This window comes from Nanorana parkeri, unplaced genomic scaffold (assembly GCF_000935625.1).
Source record: "Nanorana parkeri isolate BGI_ZX_2015 unplaced genomic scaffold, ASM93562v1 scaffold52, whole genome shotgun sequence".
Taxonomy (NCBI): domain Eukaryota; kingdom Metazoa; phylum Chordata; class Amphibia; order Anura; family Dicroglossidae; genus Nanorana; species Nanorana parkeri.
In genome coordinates, this window is record NW_017306320.1 from 2,309,455 (window position 1) to 2,317,522 (window position 8,068).

At 43.9% G+C, this 8,068-nt stretch overlaps 2 protein-coding genes across 4 annotated transcripts in view; one reads left to right on the forward strand and one right to left on the reverse strand.

Moving 5' to 3' along the window:
• RALGPS2 (Ral GEF with PH domain and SH3 binding motif 2) overlaps window positions 1–8,068 on the forward strand; it is a 143,023-nt gene that overhangs the window by 95,151 nt on the left and 39,804 nt on the right. The gene's annotated exons all lie outside the window — the stretch shown is intronic.
• The window catches only part of ANGPTL1 (angiopoietin like 1), a 30,062-nt gene that overhangs the window by 20,960 nt on the left and 1,034 nt on the right, over window positions 1–8,068 (reverse strand). Inside the window, exons 1-2 of one of the 3 annotated variants that reach the window (XM_018575302.1) lie at window positions 3,972–4,131; window positions 2,945–3,244 (exon numbers count right to left, since the gene is read on the reverse strand). The exons of 1 other annotated variant lie outside the window; for it this stretch is intronic. The gene's annotated coding sequence lies outside the window, so the exon portion shown is untranslated. Of the gene's footprint in view, window positions 1–2,944; window positions 3,245–3,971; window positions 4,132–8,068 lie in introns of those variants that run through there. One more of the 3 variants, XM_018575311.1, reaches the window with a different exon arrangement.

The window sequence follows — 8,068 nt, forward strand, 5'->3', positions numbered from 1 at the left end:
GGTCCATGTACCCCCAGGGGTACTGCTGCAGGTACAAGGGGTAGCCCTGCTTGGCACGTGGAAAGTACTGGTATATTTTTGAGGCGTTATGGCCTATTAATATGCACACTGTTTCACTCATACAGAAAGTCTAACATAAGAAAATGTGAGTGCTCACAGACTTCTTATGGCCACCAATCAAATTCAAACCAACCTGAGCATTTCTGAATCTGTTTTGTGATGGAGAAGCAGAGAGAGATGAAGGATTTGAGTAGTAATCTGCCAGTAAAAAAGTGATGCGTGTTTGGTTTCTGGCTGTTGGGGGGAGTACATAGGACTGATGAAAAGGCAAATTGAGTGAACATTCTCATTTCAACACAGCTGCAGGGTAGCTCACTAATTGATTTCACTTGTTGCCGGGAAATGCTTTTTAACTAATTCCTTCCTGCTTTTTAATAAACAAGAAAAGTTGCTGCAGCCCGAAGTGGTCATTTTTTTTATACTGGTATATGCTGGTGAGTTCCGAGTGTTTAATGTACAGCAAATTAGGAGTTTGACTATGAAAAGTCTAATGTGTGAATTTAGGTGCATTGTACTACAGTTTATATATCATTGGAACAACACAATGAAACACATCCCAGACACTATTTTTGGGGTTTGAATGAGTGTTCTCCCTTATCTGTGCAGCGAGTGATGTGATGGGTGTTTTGTCATATACACACGCACACCCATATATATTACCTGTTAAAAGGCCATGAATCCAAAACACAACTTGGCTTAAAGGAGAACTATGAGATGAGTGCTTTTCACTCACCTCATAGTTCTAGCCGACCTGTGACAATGAGACTGTCACAGGTCGGCTCAGTATATCGGGAGGTGAGCGAACACATACCGGGTTCGCTCGCCTCTCGATCCTGTCACGCCTCTCTGCCGTGACAGGGGGGGAGGGGCTGGATTCCCCTCTCCCCGCTCCGATTTGCCAGCGCCAACTGGCGGAACGGACAGGGCAGGGGGCGGGTACAGCTGGCTCTGCCTCTAGATAGGCAGAGCCAGCTGTCACTCACGCAGCTGGGCGGATCCCATCATCTATGTCGGGATCCGCTCCGGCTGCGGCGTCTCAGTATACCGCGAGTTACAGCTCGCAGTATACTGAGCTTAGGGTAACGGGTGGACGCTAGTTTGTGTCCTCCCGTTACCCTAAGGAGAACTATGGGGAAAAACACTGACCCCATAGTTCTTTAAACATTTAAGGCCAAGGTTACACAGTGTCACTATACCACAGACAGATCTGGTGAGCAGGAAGAATGCTTTAATTTTCTTAACCAACTTTGCTGCTTTAGAATGTCTTTCTTTTTTTTTTTACCTTTTCAGCACTTTTAAAACCCCGGCCCTGCCACAAGTCAGCATGTGTATTTCTTCTAGCAGTACATTGCTAGCCGTTTACAGCAGCCATGGTTGACGTTAAAGCTTCCTGAGAGACTTTAATTCTAACATTTTTTTTCCCTAAACCTTGTGTATTATTTTTGATCTGTTAAATAAACCAATGTGGGTTTCTGTCAGTGATGACAGCTCCACTTTAAAATGTTATGTTTAAGTAGGTTATGATAAGTGTCACTTGGACGTGACCAACATAAAGAGTTCATGTAGTCCAAGCAATGACTGACAGGTGGCACAGCAGAGGCTGCTCTTTGTGACCACCGGAGCAGTAACAGAAGCACTCTGTTTGTGTAAATCTACAGGGAATCAAATCCGTTCTAATACACATGCAAGGGAATTCCTGAATAGACAGATCACACTATGGTATTTTTGTACTCTACACTGTGAAGGGATATGAATATGTTTTGCCAGCCAGCTTATTCTATCGCTGTCAGAAATTCTGTAACACTTGCCAACTTGTCTAAGTTCCATTACAGTTGTGCAGAGTGCACATCACTATTGTCTTCTCAGTACATTACCATAAATATCTCTTATACAAGTAATTCCATTTTGGCAGCACGCACTCCACTAGTTATGAATCGCATTATAAGTTGGAAGAATGTGTTCCTTCTACTCTCCAGTATTCATCTAACCACATGCCCTTTAACTCTTTTTACCCATTCATTCCATACTTGATTCAGTGTCTGTAATAACTGTTACCTGTAGATTGTCATGTTTTAGTTATGAAAAGACTGGAATGAATATTAATTTATGGATGTTGGGTTCCTTGCAACCTTTCTAAGCCTATGCACTAGGTTTCCTTTACTGCTCTTAACTGTGCAAGCCAGGAAGGGTTTGAGAAGATAATTTGAAGGTTTCTGAATAGAAAGTATTGGATCTTAACCCGTACCGTTCTAAAGATCCTAATAAGTCGGTAGCTCAGGACAAAAAGATGGTGCGAATTGAAGGTAGGCTGCTGATAGAGAACTACAAGTCCCATCATTCAAGTGACTGTCTGCTATGTAGCTCTTCTATTTCTGCAACCCTTTGCCATATTGTAATCGCCAAACATTGGTAATGCAATGCAATACAATACAGTCTTTGTAGTCCTACAAACCTTAAGAGCAGAGCCTTTAAATTTGTAGCAGCTCAGTTTATGCAAGCTGCCATGATCTTAATCCTAAAAATAGAAGACATTTGTACCATAGTAGATGTAGCCACAAGTAATGATAAATGTCTAACTGATCAGCCGTGGCTTTTAATGACTAATACTATATATCCATAAAGGCTCATTAAGCATATACACTCCATTTGCTAATAACCTTACTCATGTTTGGTGGTCCCCAAGTTCACATGCCTTGTGTGCAGCTTAGATTCCTTCCATTACTGGATTGTGCTCTGGCAGACTAGGTTCTGGCTGTCGGAGAACGGGTTAACAGCTTCCAGATGTGCTAGTGTGCTAAATATCCAAGGCTTTTTCAACGAACTTTCTTCTCCTTTTCTAAAAATGTAGCATTTGAAAAATATAGAACAATCGCATGAAACAAACCTTTTCTGAGACAGCCTAGGTCTGCTTTGCCTCCGTGTTCGTTCTGTAGAGTCGTAGTAGAAAGGAGGTAAAAGTTTGAGCCAGTTTTAGATCAGATTTCTTCAGCTTTCGGCAGCATCTTGCTTCCTCTGTAAGCATGAGATTGAGTTTGAATGCAGAGTATTCCGGTGATGACTCCCCTGCAGAGTCCTGGGAGAAAATTCAAAGCAGTTCATTGCAGCTGGACTGCTGGTGCTGGAAGAAGGGAATGCCTTTGCTGTCATAGGCTCTGGTAACTCAGCCAGCTGGCATTCTTCAAGTCTACAGCACATGCAGACAACAAGTAAAAACATTTAATTTTGTTATTATAAGCCTTTCTGTTCATCAGTGGATTGCAAAAGCAAGTCTCCAGGTTGCCCGGAGTACAGAGAATTAAGGGACCTTTGAGCTCCTCGGTAGGGAGTTTTGGTTCACGGCAGAGAGTGCTTGGGTTGTTGAGTGGCACATCAGCATTGTGTTGAGGGCTTATCTTCTGGTAACTATTTCCACCCCACAACAGAGAGCCTTTGTTTTCAATGTATTCCAATGTCCAGGGGATAAATATATTGGTGGCTTTAATATTCCTTGATAGGCTTTTTTTTATCACAAACTTGTGGGGCCAGTTAGCAGGCATTAGTATAAACGTAAGTTTTCATTCCCTCTGGGCACACATCATGGGTCTTGTATATTATTGTACACTTGGCAAACATGACAAAAGGCAGATTTCCCAAATTTAAACAGTTCAATCTTTTGTGTCGTTTTGCAGCAGGTATTTGTTGTGCTTTCATTCAATCAAGCAATGGATAGTCCTTCTCCTTAAGGCTTCCACAGTGTCCCATGGTCCTGCCGGCTCTCAGTATCAGGAGCTCAGCACATGTGGCTGTAGTTAGGGCTGTGGTGTCTAAGCTTACACCTACCAGTGTTTGTTTATTATGGTTTTTCTCTACACCCACAGGTCTCTTGTGAGCGAGGTAAAATGTACCCATTTAATAAGAAATAATTGTCTTACCTTAGTGCTGCTCTCTTTTGCCGGGACTGTGCGTTGAGCCGCGAGTATGCTCTGTGTTATGTCCTTGTTTAGATAGGGAGGGATACAAGTCTTATGTAATGTGCCTCCTCATTGAAGTCTATGTAATCTGATATTCGGACCATGCTGGAGTCTCTCTGGCCTTTTTTCTTACAAATCTTTCTGGAGGTCGAAAGAACAAGATAACAAATACTTAAGCTGTTTATTTAAAATACCCCACTTCTAGCTATTTGTCAATTGAAATGTTCTTGGGTGTTTGAAATTAAAGCAAAAAGCTGATGGATTGTTTAAGCAAGCTCTCCAATGTTCCCTTACCTTTATCTTAATTGAAGTCTTGAATCCAGTTGCTATGGACAGTACCTACATCCTTATTACTAACCCCTGTCGGCTGCGCTGGGTGAAAGCAGTGAAAAGCAGAATGATGCGTGTGGCTCTAGTTATGACATTACTAGTTAAATAATTCTGCAGTGTGTTGGCTGTAAAAGTTTCCAGCGAAGCTATTTGTGGGTCGTCTTCTATTCTTGGTATTCACAGAGCTAATTTTGCTTTTTTTTATTTCCATTATGAACGTCAGGACTGTCAGATGACCATGAAGCACTTTCTATTGTTGGGTGGTAAAAAATAGAAATCATCTATGCTAAATTACATAAGTAAACTGGCAAAAGAATAATCTTAAAGCTGAACCCTGGGCACAAAAAACATCCATTTCATTTTATTCCTCAATAGGCACATGTGTGCACCAGACACCTTTTGCAATCGCAGATTTTGCCATATAAACGTAGCATTGACATCATTATTGTGTTGCATATAACTTGCGAAGGGAGAGGAGCTGTGGGAGGGACCTAGCAGTACCACCAACTACACGCTGCCTACAGATAACTACAGTAGGGGGTGGATACAAGACCAGTCACGCTGCACGTGGGGAGAGAGCAGCAGTGACTGGTCTGTATTACAGGAAGCCTCTTCACAAATGCATAGTTGCACACTGGATTACTGCATGGATCTGGAAGAAATACACAAACGCCAAGATTCAAGCAAGAATACACATCCATCTTATATTTACACAATAATTGCTGATTCTGGAGTAAGGATGCACCGATGCTAGTATCTGTGCCAATACCGAGTGTTTTGGAGGAGTACTCGTACTCTCCCAAATGCTCCCATACTTGCCTCCGATACCGGAACTTCCGGTCGGAGGGACTTCTCCTTCTGACGGGCAGTGCTGAAGGAGCATGGAGCTGGATTCCTTTCCAATCAGGAAGCCAAGTGGTGGACCTGGCTTCCTGATTGGCCAGAAAGACAGGCTGCCTAGCAACTGGTGAAGCCGGCTTCCTAGCCAATCAGGAAGCCGGACGGCACCTCATGACAAGCTGCCCGCCTTCCTGATTGGACAGGAAGCCAGACAGCCTCGGCAAGTGAAGCTGGTGTTCTTTCACTAGAACACCGGCTTCACAGGCAATCTGGAAGCTGGGCGATGGATCATGATCCGCCGCCCGACTTCCTGATAATCGGGACACACGGCACTGGTGTCAGTGCATCCCTACTCTGAAGTTTAACTTTAAATGTGTAGAAGCAGATTTTGTACTGTCACTTTTTTCGTTTCATAATTCTCCTTTTAATGCACAAACATTAAAGGAGAACAATTTTCACTCAACCTCATAGTTCGAGCCGATGTATGACAATGAAACTGTCACAAGTCGACTCAATAGATCGGGAAATAAACAAACACATACTGTCGCTCCCTCACTTCTTGATCATGGCCATGCAGAGAGCCGTGTCCGTCACTCACGGCTCCCTGCAGGGATTCCCCCGCTCCGATCCCCCAGCACTGACTGGAGGTACGAACGGAGGAGGGGGCGGGTACAGCTGGCTCTGCCTCTAGATGGGCAGAGCCAGCTGTCAATCACACAGCTGGGTGGATTATGAGGCTGAGTGAAAATCACTTGCCTTTATAATTCTCCTTTAATATGCCTGTTATTGCTTAATAGACACTGTTCGCAGCTACCAGCTCTCTGACAGGGCTGTCACTAAATGAGCCTCCTGCACATGCCACTGCAGCCTGATAAGTTTGCCTCTGTAATTGTGCTGTCCAGGCAGACAGCTCCCCCATTTCAGCAGAGAGGCGATATATTGCTGGGAGGGTACCCCCTTGTTCCCATCAGTAGGTGGCAAGTAGGTGGACTTCCCTCTGTTCCCCCTTCACCTCCCTGGATGGTCTGGAGCAGACTGTGGGTGCCCCTTGTGCCCTGCTTTGCAGTAGGTGCTGAGTGGTATACACATTGCCCTTGTGTCGGTAATGCGAGTCCTTCTGCATCTGGCAGGTGGTGGATTCTCCATCAATGCTGTGGTGCCCTGGCAGGCACTGCCCTCCTGGCTTGTAGAGTGGGCTGATTATTGAAGGTGCTGTCAGTAATAGTCCTTTTCATTTGCCTCCCTACCCTTTCATTCCCATCTCCTCATCCATGCGCTCTATTTATTGCATTTGGGGTAAAATGTATTGTGATGTATGGAGGCTCCTGGGTTCCCCTTTATTTTCTCCATTTTAGAGAAGTAAGGAATGTTTAAAATCCCCAATCAGGTTTTTGTTTGTGATATCTTGTGTCCCATTAGGGAGATTTCTCTTCTTGTCTTGTAGAGACAACAACAGAGCTGCGCAGGCTAAGTGTACAATCTACAACTCGCTATCAGGCGGGTAAGAAGCAGAGGATGCACCTCTTCTGCGCTAAAAGCTTTCCCGCTAGCTTTGTCTTTTTGTACTTTGTAGTTTCCATTCACACCTGGGTTCCGAGCTCTGAGGTACAAAATGCTGAATATAATGAATCCCATTGTTTTCTATGGCCCCTGTTCACACCGGAGAGTTCAGTCACTGGAAAAAGTAAAGGAGCTACTTTTGTGCAGATTTCTGCGCTTTTCCCCCCATAGACTTCAATGGAAATGCCTGTAAACTGTGCTTTTTTGCGCACAAGTTTTTGAAAAAGCCTGAAAATGTTTGACAAACGCATGTATACGTGCACAAACCACTAGGCAAAAATGTGTGAAAAAACGCCGTCACCTAGGTGTGAACGGAGGCTTAAGGAATATATGTAGCAGGTTTTTTGCATTGACGATTGTTCTACACAAAGTACATTCAGATTTATTTGAACAGGTGCAGTATAAGGTTAGTTCTTGATGATGCTCATTTCACTTTAACTCTCATAGGTCAGGCAGTATGTTTAAGTCAAACAGACATTCCTGGCTGACAGATATAGGAGAAGAAAGTGATCAGGTTAGAAAACTCGTCGTATTGCTGTTATTAACCCAGCAGTGAACTGGTGGTGGGGCAGCTCGTAAGCCTAGGCTCCCTCTTGGATAGTCTAAACTGGAATGCTTGGCTTCCTAGTTATGCCCTCAGCTGGGCCAGGTTATAGTTGGATCGTGCTGTAGCCCACTTTAGACATTTGAGTCATAGCTTCCTACTGTGATAGGTTTTCTGCTTTATATTCTTTCTTTATATATTTCCATGTTGAGATTATTATGAACCTGAAAGTGTATTTGTAGCACATCGCTGTCTTATTTGTAGCACTCCATGATGTTGGTTTAAAGCACTTGGAGTGTCAGAATGCCTCAAGATCTTCCTTTTAGTCTCTGTTCACACCATCTCCTAGCGGGAACGCCCATCTGGGTGCATTGCGTTCCCATGCATTGGTGGACATTTGTTTGGCGCACGTCACTATTGATTTCAATGAGTGCCGTATATGCGTGCCAGACATGGGAAAATTAGCTCTTGTAGCAAAATCTGCTGCATGTGCACTGCTTTTTCCCTCGCATGTTTGTGCACGTTTTTATGCATGGGAAAACCGCGTGTTTTCCCGGCTGCTTTTGGGGCGCCATTAATGTGTAATGGCACCGCAAGCGCTTTGCGCGTGTTTCACAGACCACAACAGCCAAATTTGAGCAGTTCCAAACCCTAAATGAGGAACATGAAGTTTGCTAAAGCATCAGAAAGAGTTACCATGGAGGTTTTAAATTTTTCATTCTTTAAAATATTTGTTTTCTCAGTTTCTTCCCCCCCCCCACCCCCCCCCCGCTACTTACGCTAC